The following is a 13,941-nucleotide window of genomic DNA, read 5'->3' as shown; positions in this document are numbered from 1 at the left end:
CCACCTCAGCTGGCTCCTCTCGATGAGGAGGAGCAGCGACTCTACTCCGAGCTCCTCCCGGGTGACAGAGCTCCTCACCTTATCTCTAAGGGAGCGCCCAGCCACCCTGCGGAGGAAGCTCATTTCAGCCGCTTGTATCCGTGACCTTGCCCTTTCGGTCATGACCCAAAGCTCATGACCATAGGTGAGGGTAGGAACGTAGATTGACCGGTAAATTGAGAGCTTTGCCTTTCGGCTCAGCTCCCTCTTCACCACGACGGACCGATACACCGACCGCATTACTGCAGCCGCCGCACCGATCCGTCTGTCAAACTCACGCTCCCTCCTTCCCTCACTCGTGAACAAGACCCCAAGATACTTAAACTCCTCCACTTGAGGCAGGAACTCTTCTCCAACCTGGAGAGAGCAAACCACCTTTCCGGTCGAGAACCATGGCCTCAGATTTGGAGGAACTGATTCTCATCCCAGCCGCTTCACACTCAGCTGCAAACCGCACCAGCGCACGCTGGAGGTCCTGGCCTGATGAAGCCAACAGGACAACATCATCTGCAAAAAGCAGAGATGCAATCCTGTGGTCCCCAAACCAGACCTCCTCCGGCCCCTGGCTGCGCCTAGAAATTCTGTCCATAAAAATAATGAACAGAACCGGTGACAAAGGGCAGCCCTGCCGAAGTCCAACATGCACCGGGAACAGGTCTGACTTATTGCTGGCAATGCGAACCAAGCTCCTGCTCCGGTTGTACAGAGACCGAACAGCCCTTAGCAAAGGGCCCTGGACTCCATATTGCCCGAGCACCCCCCACAGGATGTCACGAGGGACGCGGTCGAATGCCTTCTCCAGATCCACAAAGCACATGTAGACTGGTTGGGCAAACTCCCACAAACCCTCAAGCACCCTGCTGAGGGTATAAAGCTGGTCCAGCGTTCCACGACCAGGCCGAAAACCACATTGTTCCTCCTGTATCCGAGGTTCGACTATCGGCCGAATTCTCCTCTCCAGTACCCTGGCATAGACTTTCCCAGGGAGGCTGAGAAGCGTGATCCCCCTATAGTTGGAACACTCTCCTGTCCCCCTTTTTGTAAAGAGGGACAACCACCCCGGTTGTCCAGTCCAGAGGAACTGTCCCCCTCCTCCACGCGATGTTGCAGAGGCGTGTCACCCAAGACAGCCCCACAACATCCAGAGACTTGAGGTATTCAGGACGGATCTCAACCACCCCCGCTGCTCTGCCACCGAGGAGCTTACTAACTACCTCGGTGACCTCAGTCTGGGTGATGGGCGAGTCTGCCTCTGAGTCCCCTGCCTCTGCTTCCTCAGCAGAAGGCATGTCGGAGGGGTTGAGGAGATCCTCAAAGTACTCCTTCCACCGTCCGATAACATCCCCAGTTGAGGTCAACAGCTCCCCACCTCCACTGAAAACAGAGTTGGTAAAGAACTGCTTCCCCCTCCTGAGGCGCCGGACGGTTTGCCAGAATCTCTTTGAGGCCGAGCGATAGTCCTCCTCCATGGCCTCCCCGAACTCCTCCCAAGCCCGAGTTTTTGCCTCCGCAACGGCACGGGCTGCAGCACGCTTGGCCTGCCGGTACCCATCAGCTGCCTCAGGAGTCCTACAGGTCAACCATACCTGGTAGGACTCCTTCTTCAGCTTGATGGCGTCCCTTACCTCCGGCGTCCACCACCGGGTTCGGGGATTACCACCACGACAGGCACCGGAGACCCTGCGTCCACAGCTCCGAACGGCCGCGTTGACAATGGAGACGGAGAACATGGTCCACTCGGACTCTATGTCTCCCACCTCCCTCGGAATCTGGTCGAAGCTCTCCCGGAGGTGTGAGTTAAAGGTCCGTCTGACAGAGGGTTCAGCCAGGCGTTCCCAACAGACCCTCACAATACGTTTGGGCCTGCCAAGTCGTTCCAGCCTCCTTCTCTGCCAGCGGATCCTACTCACCACCAGGTGGTGATCAGTTGACAGCTTAGCCCCTCTCTTCACCCGAGTGTCCAAAACATATGGCCGAAGGTCAGGTGAAACGACTACAAAGTCTATCATCGACCTCCGGCCTAGGGTGTCCTGGTGCCATGTGCACCGATGGACACCCTTATGTTCGAACATGGTGTTAGTTATGGCCAAACTGTGCCTAGCACAGAAGTCCAATAACACAACACCATTCGGGTTCAGATCAGGGAGGCCGTTCCTCCCAATCACGCCTCTCCAGGTATCACTGTCGTTACCTACGTGGGCATTGAAATCTCCCAGAAGAACGATGGGGTCCCCAGTTGGAGCGCTTACCAACACTCCCTCCAGGGACCCCAAGAAGGCCGGGTACTCCACACTGCCATTCGGCCCGTAAGCACAAATGACGGTGAGTGACCTATCCCCCACCCGAAGGCGCAGGGAAGCGACCCTCTCGTCCACCGGGGAAAACTCCAACACATGGCGACTAAGCTGGGGAGCTATGAGCAAGCCCACACCAGCCCGCCGCCTCTCACCGCAGGCAACTCCAGAGTAGAAAAGGGTCCAGCCCCTCTCAAGGAGTTGGGTTCCAGAGCCCAGGCTGTGTGTGGAGGTGAGCCCGACTATTTCTAGCCGGTACCGCTAGAAGTGCAATTCATTATTCATATGTAAAATGAAAATTGAATAACGTCTTTTCATGCTGTGTTTCGTTTCCGTAAATCGGCAAAACACATTTGCGATATACTGATTTACTCATTCTCCTTTTCTCCACTTTCAAAACGAAATAAGAAAAAGGGAAACCGGGGGCGGGGCCAGTCGCCGGACTTTCAAATTAAAACGCCAAAGGGCATTTGAAGCGCAACATCGGCAAATATTTGTAACTCTTGAAGGATTGCGGTCGTGTTTTGACACACAATGAGACCCACATTGTTAACATTAATCAACGTAACAATCATTTATTTAAATCATTTGTTTAACCAAGTGCTGACAACTGTCGATTACGTTACGACTCATGGCGTTTGCTAAAGGAATGACAGGTCAGTCAGCTCGCCACCGTCGGGTCACTTACAGAATCACCTGTCAACAAAGCTAAGTTTTTGGGGCATCCTGCTTCATTAGACTGCAGCGACATCAAGACCTTGTCGACACCTGATGAGGAAGAATTTAGCGCATCTGCGGTGTTCCGGTGATTTTCCGTTCATAATGAGACTGAAATCGCGTCCTCCTGCTTGGCCGGTTGATGCTCTTATGCCCAGGAAGACGCTCTAATGTTGTGCCGATCTTTGCAAGTATTCTAAACAGTGATTTATTACAGTTTATTGTGGCTGTTTAGACATGCTCCATCATTGGACTTCCTGTCTCAGAGCACTGCTTTACCTGCGGGAGAATAACAGCCACTCAACCTGCCTCACAATAACTGAACTCATTGTGAGCCATGACTGCCCTAATGTGCATCGCATCATCTTTGTGAGGCAGATTCTGTGGCAAAGTGTGTGATCAGATGATCTGTCACGCAACATCAAGGTGTTACTGTATGTACAGAGCAGATTGAGCAGAGTGACAGGATCTTTTTATTTTTTGGTTTAGTAGTTATCATACCTTGCATTGAACATCTAATGTGCAGATGACAGATGAATCAGAAACAACAGTGCATCCTGGAACACTGTGGCCTCATCTCTTGTAATGCTGTCCCAAATCGTAGCTCTGCATGCTGTTGTTCTTCTGGGGTGTGGAAGGGATTTTGGCCAAAAGAGGACATTCGTGTCATGATGACTGTCTCTCTTCCTCACATACAGTCAGGACCATAAATATTTGGACAGAGACACAATTCTTCTAATTTTGTTTCTGTACATTACCACAGTGAATTTCAAATGAAACAACTCAGATGCCATTGAAGTGGAGACTCTCAGCTTTAATTCCATGGGTTGAACAAAAAGATTGCATAAAAATGTGAAAAACTAAAGCATTTATTAAACACAATCCCTTCATTTCATGGGCTCGTAAGTAATTGGACAATTGACTTCCATGCTATTGCATGGGCAGGTGTGGACAATTCCCTTGTTATGTCATTATGAGTGAAGCAGATAAAAGGCCTGGAGTTGATTAGAGGACTCGTGTTTGCATTTTGAAGATTTTGCTGTGAACAGACAACATGCGGTCAAAGGAGCTCTCCATGCAGGTGAAACGAGCCATCATTAAGCTGAGAAAACAGAAAAAAACCATGGGAGAAATTGCTACAGTATTAGGAGTGGCAAAATCAACAGTGTGGTACATCCTGAGAAAGAAAGAAAGCACTGGTGAACTTAGCAACGCAAAAAGACCTGGACGTCCACGGAAGACAACAATGGTGGATGATCGCAGAATCATTTCCATGGTGAAGAGGAACCCATTCACAACAGCCAACCAAGTGAACAACACTCTTCAGGAGGTAGGCGTATCAATATCCAAGTCTACCATAAAGAGAAGACTGCATGAAAGTAGATACAGAGGGTACACTGCAAGGTGCAAGCCACTCATTAGCCTCAAGAATAGGAAGGCCAGATTGGACTTTGCTAGAAAGGAACTAAAAAAGCCAGCACACTTCTGGAAAAACATTCTTTGGACAGATGAAACCAAAATCAACCTCTACCAGAATGATGGCAAGAGAAAAGTATGGAGAAGGCGTGGAGAAGCTCATGATCCAAAGCACACTACATCATCAGTAAAACACTGTGGAGGCAGTGTGATGGCCTGGGCGTGCATGGCTGCTAGTGGCACTGGGACACTAGTGTTTATTGATGACGTGACACAGGACAGAAGCAGCCGAATGAATTCTGAGGTGTTCAGAGACATACTGTCTGCGCAGATCCAGGTGAATGCAGTCAAACTGATTGGGCGGCATTTCATAATACAGATGGACAACGACCCAAAACATACAGCCAAAGCAACTCAGGAGTTTATTGAAGCAAAGAAGTGGAATATGCTTGAATGGCCAAGTCAGTCACCTGATCTTAACCCAATTGAGCATGCATTTCACTTGTTGAAGACTAAACTGCAGACAGAAAGGCCCACAAACAAACAGCAACTGAAAGCCGCTGCAGTAAAGGCCTGGCAGAGCATTCAGAAGGAGAAAACCCAGCATCTCGTGATGTCCATGAGTTCAAGACTTCAGGCTGTCATTGCCAACAAAGAGTTTTCAACCAAATATTAGTAATGACCATTTTATTTTCAGTTATTTCATTTGTCCAATTACTTACGAGCCCATGAAATGAAGGGATTGTGTTTAATAAATGCTTTAGTTTTTCACAGTTTTATGCAATCTTTTTGTTCAACCCATGGAATTAAAGCTGAAAGTCTGCACTTCAATGGCATCTGAGTTGTTTCATTTAAAATTCACTGTGGTAATGTACAGAAAGAAAATTAGAAGAAATTTGTCTCTGTCCAAATATTTATGGTCCTGACTGTAGGTCATAGGACTGCATTACAAGAGGTGAACCCACAGTGTTCCAGAATGCACTGTTGTTTCTGATTCATCTGTCATCCTGATCTGAGGAAAACAGTCTGTAGCTCTTTTAGCAACATGTTTTCAAATAATTAGGCCATTGTTTTATGTTTCTATGCTGATAGATAATATTACATTTTACATGTTCTATAAAGTTCAGCCTTGATGTTGAAGATTTTGTGAGTTGGCAGATTTAAACTTGGTAAATAAACATTGGTTAAAAACATAGGGGCAGTTCTGACTACAAATGTTTTGTGAAATAAAAAGGACTGCTGCTTTACTTGTCAGGCTTTTGCAGATATCAGACCCACATGCACAGCGCGGACAGGTTGGTGGTTTAAGAGGTGACAGTCTTTATTACGTAACTTAAGGCAAGGCAAGCAGAGTTATACACAGGTGCTCTCAGACGTGAGCACCAAAGGAGCAGGCTCTAATCTTGGTCAAACGGTCAGGTACGTTACCAGTCTTTCCACGGCAAAATTACAGACAAGGAGCAGGCAGGCTTGATTTCGAGATAACTGTCAGGTGTGCGTGATTAACTGGGAATGACATGGAAACAGCTGAGACGTGGGTGAGACAAGAAGTGCTTCAAAATAAAACCGGAAACGGGACTAAGACACGACATACTTTCTTAGGAACATGCACATAAGATATTCAATGCAAGGTAGATAGATAGATAGATAGATAGAATACCTTTATTGTCCCGCGATGGGGAAATTACCAAGTTGCAACAGCACAGAGACATATAGACATATATACAGAAGAAACAACACAATAATAATTACAAGAAATTAGAACATCATGCACATATAACAATGAGGTAAGGTGACTGCACCAAACAAAGTGAGTAAGATATTAAAGTGACTGGTGCAATTGCTCTGTATATGTAGCATGTGTGTGGCAGTGTGGTAGAAATGTGCACCCTGTTATAATTGTTCATTATAAAATCTGACAGCAGCAAGAAGGAAAGACCTGCGGAATCTCTCGTTCCCACAGCGAGGGCGGATCAGTCTGTCACTGAATCTGCTCTCCAGGGCAGACAGTGTGTCCTGCAGTGGGTGGGACTCGTGGTCCAGCATGGATGTGAATTTTGCCAGAACTGTTCTGTGTCCCACCTCCCTCACTGACTCCAGAGTGCAGGACAGAGCTGGACTTCCTAATGACCTTATCCAGCTTCTTCCTTCCTGTGATGCTGCTGCTCCAGCAGACGACTGTACAGGACGGCTGATGACACCACAGAGTCATAGAAAGTCCTCAGGAGTGTTCCCTTCAGTCCAAACAACCTCAGCCTTCTTAGTAGGTAGAGTCTGCTCTGACCCTTCCTGTACAGTGCGTCTGTGTTGTTAGTCCAGTCTAGTTTGTTGTTAAGGTGAACACCCAGGTACAGTCCAATCTCTCTGGATGTTCATTCCCTGAATGTTCACTGGAGGAGGGGGTGTAGACTGACATCTGCCGAAGTCTACCACCATCTCCTTTGTCTTCTCTGCATTGATTAGAAGGCGGTTCTGCTGACACCAGTCCACAAAGGTTTGTGTCAGTTCTCTGTACTCTGCGTCATCATCGTCAGTGATAGGTCTAACAATTGCAGAGTCATCAGAGAACTTTTGCAGAACACAGCCAGATGAGTTGTGTCTGAAGTCTGCAGTGTAGAGGGTGAAGAAGAAGGGGGCCAGGACAGTCCCCTGGGGGGCTTCATTACTGCAGGTCAGAGTGTCTCACAAAGATGATACGATGCACATTAGGGCAGTCATGGCTCACAATGAGTTCAGTTATTGTGAGGCAGGTTGAGTGGCTGTTATTCTCCCGCAGGTAAAGCAGTGCTCTGAGACAGGAAGTCCAATGATGGAGCATGTCTAAACAGCCACAATAAACTGTAATAAATCACTGTTTAGAATACTTGCCAAGATCGGCACAACATTAGAGCGTCTTCCTGGGCATAAGAGCATCAACCGGCCAAGCAGGAGGACGCGATTTCAGTCTCATTATAAACGGAAAATCACCGGAACACCGCAGATGCGCTAAATTCTTCCTCATCAGGTGTCGACGAGGTCTTGATGTCGCTGCAGTCTAATGAAGCAGGATGCCCCAAAAACTTAGCTTTGTTGACAGGTGATTCTGTAAGTGACCCGACGGTGGCGAGCTGACTGACCTGTCATTCCTTTAGCAAACGCCATGAGTCGTAACGTAAACGACAGTTGTCAGCACTTGGTTAAATAGCTTGGTTAAATAAATGATTTAAATAAATGATTGTTACGTTGATTAATGTTAACAATGTGGGTCTCATTGTGTGTCAAAACACGACCGCAATCCTTCAAGAGTTACAAATATTTGCCCATGTTGCGCTTCAAATGCCCTTTGGCGTTTTAATTTGAAAGTCCGGCGACTGGCCCCGCCCCCGGTTTCCCTTTTTCTTATTTCGTTTTGAAAGTGGAGAAAAGGAGAATGAGTAAATCAGTATATCGCAAATGTGTTTTACCGATTTACGGAAGCGAAACACAGCATAAAAAGACGTTATTCAATTTTCATTTTACACATGAATAATGAATTGCACTTCATGCACAGACCCTTGGACGCTGCCGTGCTTGTCTGTTCACGTTGAGTGAGAGGGGGGAAATGGCGGAAGTCCAGTTTTGGTTCGGGATCATTGTGGGGGTGGTGGTTCAGGATTTGCAAGGAGAACTTTTTTCAAAATGTGAAAAAAGCAGGAAATGCATTTCTACCGTGCTCAGTGTGTGTATATGTGACCCATAGAGTCATAGGAACGCTCCAATATGTCTAAAAAATGGATTTTTTATATGAGCCCTTTAAAGTTTTTTGCCTGGTTTCGAACCAGGGGCCTTTTTCGTGTAAGGCAAACGTGATAACCATTACACTACAGAAACCTGACAAGGCTTTGAGAGACAGTTCTTGAGGAAGGAGAGTTCCAAAAAAACTTGTTGACAGTGCCGACTATGCTTTCCATGGGTACATGTGAATCAATGGAGCTAAAGCGGAGCCTCCAAATGTTTTTGGTCTTTTTGGAAAATATTTGAACCACAAACTTGCTTTGTTGCAGCTTAAATTCCACACAAAAATTGTGTGTCAAGTGTGACTTGATGTCCTACAGACTGCAAATTTGGTCCTCGTTAGTATAGTGGCCAGTATCTCTGCTTGTCACGCGGAAGACCAGGGATCGATTCCCTGACGGGGAGTGTTTTTCTTTGTCATCCCACCACATGACGCATGAATTTAATTTTCTTTTATAAAAAAAAACAGCTGAGGATTGCTGCTTTTGACTACCACAAAGTAACTCTTTTTTGCTGGAGTAGCTCAGGCGGGAGAGTGTTAGACTCAAGATCTGCATCCTTTGGTCCATCCCAGGTTTCAGCAACAGATGTTCAAACTCTGAGATGCAAAACGCAACCATGTCCTCACGTTTGATTTGTTGCTTTTTAGAAGAATCAACAGATCATGTGCCATGCATTTCTACTATATAGATATTTTGAACATGGCTACAGTGGCATAAAAATTGCCCCTGCATGGAGAAAGTTGAAAGAAAAACTTACCTTTTTCTGCCTGGCATCAAACAAGGGACCTTTTACGTGTGAAGCAAACGTGATAACCACTACACTACAGAATCCTGACAAGGCTTTGAGAGACAGTTCTTGAGGAAGGAGCGATCCAAAAAAACTTGTTGAAAGTGCCGACTATGCTTTCCATGGGCACATTAGAATCAATGGAGCTAAAGCGGAGCCTCCAACTGTGTTTGGTCACTTTAGAAAATACTTGAACCACAAACTTGCTTTGTTGCGGCTTGAATTCCACACAAAAATTGCGTGTCAAGTGTGTGTGTAGTGGTTATCACGTTTGCTTCACACGCAAAAGGTCCCTGGTTCAATGCCAGACAGAAACAGAGGATGTTCTTTTCTCTCACATTTGTACAAGCAGCACTAGTTTTTTTCTTTCTTCAGTATTGCAACACACGTGGTTGTGCTAGGGAGCGGGACATTGGTCGTGGAAACCCTGGATATGACCTGTAATCCCTGTCTTCAGAAGCCAGTGCACGCCTGTGAAAGTTGAATGGTTTGAAATCAGAGAAGCAAGACTCACCATCAACCTGCAGCCTGAAATGGGACTATAATAAGTCTGAGCCCTGTTTGTGTGTTCATTTGGACCGTTGTCCTGTACGTCACGCAGTCTGATCAGGCACCCCAAGGTTTTGAGGGACAGTGAACCCAGCTGTGATTTCAGGGATTCCAAAGACATGCCGGGCCTTTAGGCCACTGCTCAGCAGCCACTGAGCATCATGGGCAAGCATTGGTGTCAGCCTTTCATCATATGGAGCAGTTTTGTCGAGTGACATAACGTGGCCCCAGAGGGCACCAAACTTTTACCAAAAGCCCCTTGACCTTATCACTCATATGTAGTCAAATGTATTTATTTGTAGCCTGGCTAGCTCAGCCAGATACGCCTAAAGCTGGTAATCTCAGGGTTCGAGCCCACTGTTGGTCAAGATCCCTTTATTTTGGCTGGTGTGCTTTCACATGTCTCTCTCTTACCAGTGATGAAACTCAAAGTCACACAGCTTTGAAAGTCTTTGCCTGGTATGTTCTTATTAGACTAACGACTGTGTTTCTTTGCTGTAAAATTCTTATCAGAGCAATGAGTGTGTTTAGTCATTTATGCCTAGGATTAGCTACAGGTTCAAAGTTGATGACAACATAGGTGCTGATGGAAAAACTCTAGCAGAGGAGGGTTTTAATCCATCGACCTCTGGGTTATGGGCCCAGCAAGCTTCCTCTGCTACACCCTGGGCGGGACTCGCACTCAAAATGCCTGTCTTAAGAGGCCAGTGCCTTACAGATTGTGTTTCCATTGTATGTCTCGCCCCGCCTCCTCCTGTAAAGGTTTTCTTTTAAAGGATAAAGCAAAGAACAGGGGAATTACCTGCTAAAACCCGGGATTGAACCAGGGACCTTTAGATCTTCAGTCTAATGCTCTCCCAGCTGAGCTATTTCAGCGCAAGCAAGCCACATGATGTTGGCAAAGAGTTTCAAATTTCAGGTTTTTAGACAAAACCTTGTAAAAGTTTTCCTTCCTGTGGCTTGATAACAAAGAAAACCATTCCCGTTAAGGGAATTTACAGAGTCAAAGAACCTGAGAACAAGGCAAATAGCGAAACAGCGTCGTAACAGCTGCTGAATTTTCTACAATGTTGATTAGAGGATAAATCCAAAAGGAAAATGCATGTTTTTGGAGCCAACATCTATCAAGTGACTCCATATCAGATTGTGTGTGCTGTCCACTGCAACTAGTCATTGACACATAGCAATCAATTCTTGCTTTTTCTTGCAAGATTTACCGGGGGTTACGAGGGTAAGCTGAGAAAATTCAAAAGCTCCCAGCTACAGGTAGCATTAGGTAAAAACCACTGGCTTTGGTTGTTTAGGTGTGTTACTGCTTCATGCAACAAAAAGGAATCTTTGAGTAGGCTTTAAGCAGCGCTAAAACATGTTTGTGTGTCCAGCAACTTGATTGAAATTGATTTTGGCAGATTCTGCTGTGCTACACCAGGGCTGACCTGGAAAGATACCAAAACCTCCAGGCCTCTCCAATCCACTCAATCCTAACATGCTCAAGGGCAGCAATTTGTACTTAAGGAAGAATGTGGCTTAAGTTGGTAAATGGTTTTGAAAAAAGAGCAAATAACTTGAGTGGCTGCAATTTTTGGTGTGTCCGGCCAGAGCAGCTTTTGTTGGATTGCGTCTTATATTTTTGTCAGAGATTTAGGCTACAACAAATAATTTTCAAGGCACCATTACATCTTTCTGATAAAGCAACAGCGAGTCTAAGTATTAGCTTTGAAGAGGTGAGATACTGTACCAACTCTGCCATAACCAAAGCCCTAATCAGATCAAGGTTTCTGTAGTGTAGTGGTTATCACGTTTGCTTTACACGCAAAAGGTCCCTGCTTCAATGCCAGGCAGAAACAGAGGATGTCCTTTTCTCTCACATTTGTCCAAGCAGCACTAGTTTTTTTCTTTTCTTCAGTATTGCAACACACGTGGTTGTGGTTAGGAGCGGGACATTGGTCGTTGAAACCCTGGATATGACCTGTAATCCCTGTCTTCAGAAGCCAGTGCACGCCTGTGAAAGTTGAATGGTTTGAAATCAGAGAAGCAAGACTCACCATCAACCTGCAGCCTGAAATGGGACTATAATAAGTCTGAGCCCTGTTTGTGTGTTCATTTGGACCGTTGTCCTGTACGTCACGCAGTCTGATCAGGCACCCCAAGGTTTTGAGGGACAGTGAACCCAGCTGTGATTTCAGGGATTCCAAAGACATGTCGGGCCTTTAGGCCACTGCTCAGCCGCCACTGAGCATCATGGCCAAGCATTGGTGTCAGCCTTTCATCATATGGAGCAGTTTTGTCGAGTCACATAGCGTGGCCCCAGAGGGCACCAAACTTTTACCCAGAGCCCCCTGACCTTATCACTCATATGTAGTCAAATGTATTTATTTGTAGCCTGGCTAGCTCAGCCAGATACGCCTAAAGCTGTCAATCTCAGGGTTCGAGCCCAACGTTGGTCAAGGTTCCTTTATTTTGGCTGGTGTGCTTTCACAGGTCTCTCTCCTACCAGTGATGAAACTCAAAGTCACACAGCTTTGAAAGTCGTTGCCTGGTATGTTCTTGTTAGACTAACGACTGTGTTTCTTTGCTGTAAAATTCTTATCAGAGCAATGAGTGTGTTTAGTCATTTATGCCTAGGATTAGCTACAGGCTTAAAGTTGATGACAACATAGGTGCTGGTGGAAAAACTCTAGCAGAGGAGGGTTTCGATCCATCGACCTCTGGGTTATGGGCCCAGCAAGCTTCCTCTGCTCCACCCTGGGCGGGACTCGCACTCAAAATGCCTGTGTTAAGAGGCCAGTGCCTTACAGATTGTGTTTCCATGGTATGTCTTGCCCCGCCTCCTCCTGTAAAGGTTTTATTTTAAAGGATAAAGCAAAGAACAGGGGAAATACCTGCTGAAACCCGGGATTGAACCAGGAACCTTTAGGTCTTCAGTCTAACGCTCTCCCAGCTGAGCTATTTCAGCACAAGCAAGCCACATGATGGTGGCAAAAAGTTTCAAATTTCAGGTTTTTAGACAAAACCTTGTAAAAGTTTTCCTTCCTGTGGCTTGATAACAAAGAAAACCATTCCCGTTAAGGGAATTTACAGAGTCAAAGAACCTGAGAACAAGGCAAATAGCGAAACAGCGTCGTAACAGCTGCTGAATTTTCTACAATGTTGATTGGAGGATGAATCCAAAAGGTAAACGCATGTTTTTGGAGCCAACATCTATCAAGTGACTCCATATCAGATTGTGTGTGCTGTCCACTGTAACTAGTCATTGACACACAGCAATCAACTCTTGCTTTTTCTTGCAAAATTTACCGGGGGTTACGAGGGTAAGCTGAGAAAATTCAAAAGCTCCCAGCTACAGGTAGCATTAGGTAGAAACCACTGGCTTTGGTTGTTGAGGTGTGTTACTGCTTCATGCAACAAAAAGGAATCTTTGAGTAGGCTTTAAGCAGCGCTAAAACATGTTTGTGTTTCCAGCAACTTGATTGAAATTGATTTTGGCAGATTCTGCTGTGCTACACCAGGGCTGACCGGGAAAGATACCAAAACCTCCAGGCCTCTCCAATCTACATAATCATAACATGCTCAGGGGCAGCAATTTGTACTTAAGGAAGAATGTGGCTTAAGTTGGTAAATGGTTTTAAAAAAGAGAGCAAATAACTTGAGTGGCTGCAATTGTTGGTGTGTCTGGCCAGAGCAGCTTTTGTTGGATTGCGTCTTATATTTTTGTCAGAGAATTAGGCTATAACAAATAATTTTCAAGGAACCAATAAATCTTTCTGATAAAGCAACAGCGAGTTTAAGTATTAGCTTTGAAGAGGTGAGATACTGTACCAACTTTGCCATGACCAAAGCCCTAATCAGATCAAGGTTTCTGTAGTGTAGTGGTTATCACGTTTGCTTCACACGCAAAAGGTCCCTGGTTCAATGCCAGGCAGAAACAGAGGATGTCCTTTTCTCTCACATTTGTACAAGCAGCACTAGTTTTTTTCTTTTCTTCAGTATTGCAACACACGTGGTTGTGGTAGGGAGCGGGACATTGGTCGTTGAAACCCTGGATATGACCTGTAATCCCTGTCTTCAGAAGCCAGTGCACGCCTGTGAAAGTTGAATGGTTTGAAATCAGAGAAGCAAGACTCACCATCAACCTGCAGCCTGAAATGGGACAATAATAAGTCTGAGCCCTGTTTGTGTGTTCATTTGGACCGTTGTCCTGTACGTCACGCAGTCTGATCAGGCACCCCAAGGTTTTGAGGGACAGTGAACCCAGCTGTGATTCCTGGGATTCCAAAGACATGCCGGGCCTTTAGGCCACTGCTCAGCCGCCACTGAGCATCATGGCCAAGCATTGGTGTCAGCCTTTCATCATATGGAGCAGTTTTGTCGAGTGACATAGCGT

The 13,941-nt window shown here is 46.0% G+C and overlaps 4 non-coding genes across 4 annotated transcripts; 2 read left to right on the top strand and 2 right to left on the bottom strand.

The window, feature by feature from the left end:
- Positions 1-10,360: 10,360 nt before the first annotated feature.
- On the bottom strand, positions 10,361-10,433 carry trnaf-gaa (transfer RNA phenylalanine (anticodon GAA)). Its single transcript has one exon. It is a non-coding gene; the product is annotated as a tRNA-Phe (tRNA).
- An 898-nt stretch (positions 10,434-11,331) lies between these two features.
- On the top strand, positions 11,332-11,404 carry trnav-uac (transfer RNA valine (anticodon UAC)). Its single transcript has one exon. It is a non-coding gene; the product is annotated as a tRNA-Val (tRNA).
- A 1,036-nt stretch (positions 11,405-12,440) lies between these two features.
- trnaf-gaa (transfer RNA phenylalanine (anticodon GAA)) lies at positions 12,441-12,513 on the bottom strand. The gene has a single exon. It is a non-coding gene; the product is annotated as a tRNA-Phe (tRNA).
- Positions 12,514-13,412: 899 nt separating this feature from the next.
- Positions 13,413-13,485, top strand: trnav-cac (transfer RNA valine (anticodon CAC)). The gene has a single exon. It is a non-coding gene; the product is annotated as a tRNA-Val (tRNA).
- Positions 13,486-13,941: the final 456 nt, after the last annotated feature.

This window comes from Betta splendens, chromosome 9 (assembly GCF_900634795.4).
Source record: "Betta splendens chromosome 9, fBetSpl5.4, whole genome shotgun sequence".
NCBI classification, from domain to species: Eukaryota; Metazoa; Chordata; class Actinopteri; order Anabantiformes; family Osphronemidae; genus Betta; species Betta splendens.
The sequence above is the reverse complement of the archived record's forward strand: the minus strand, read 5'-3'. Positions and strand labels throughout refer to the sequence as shown.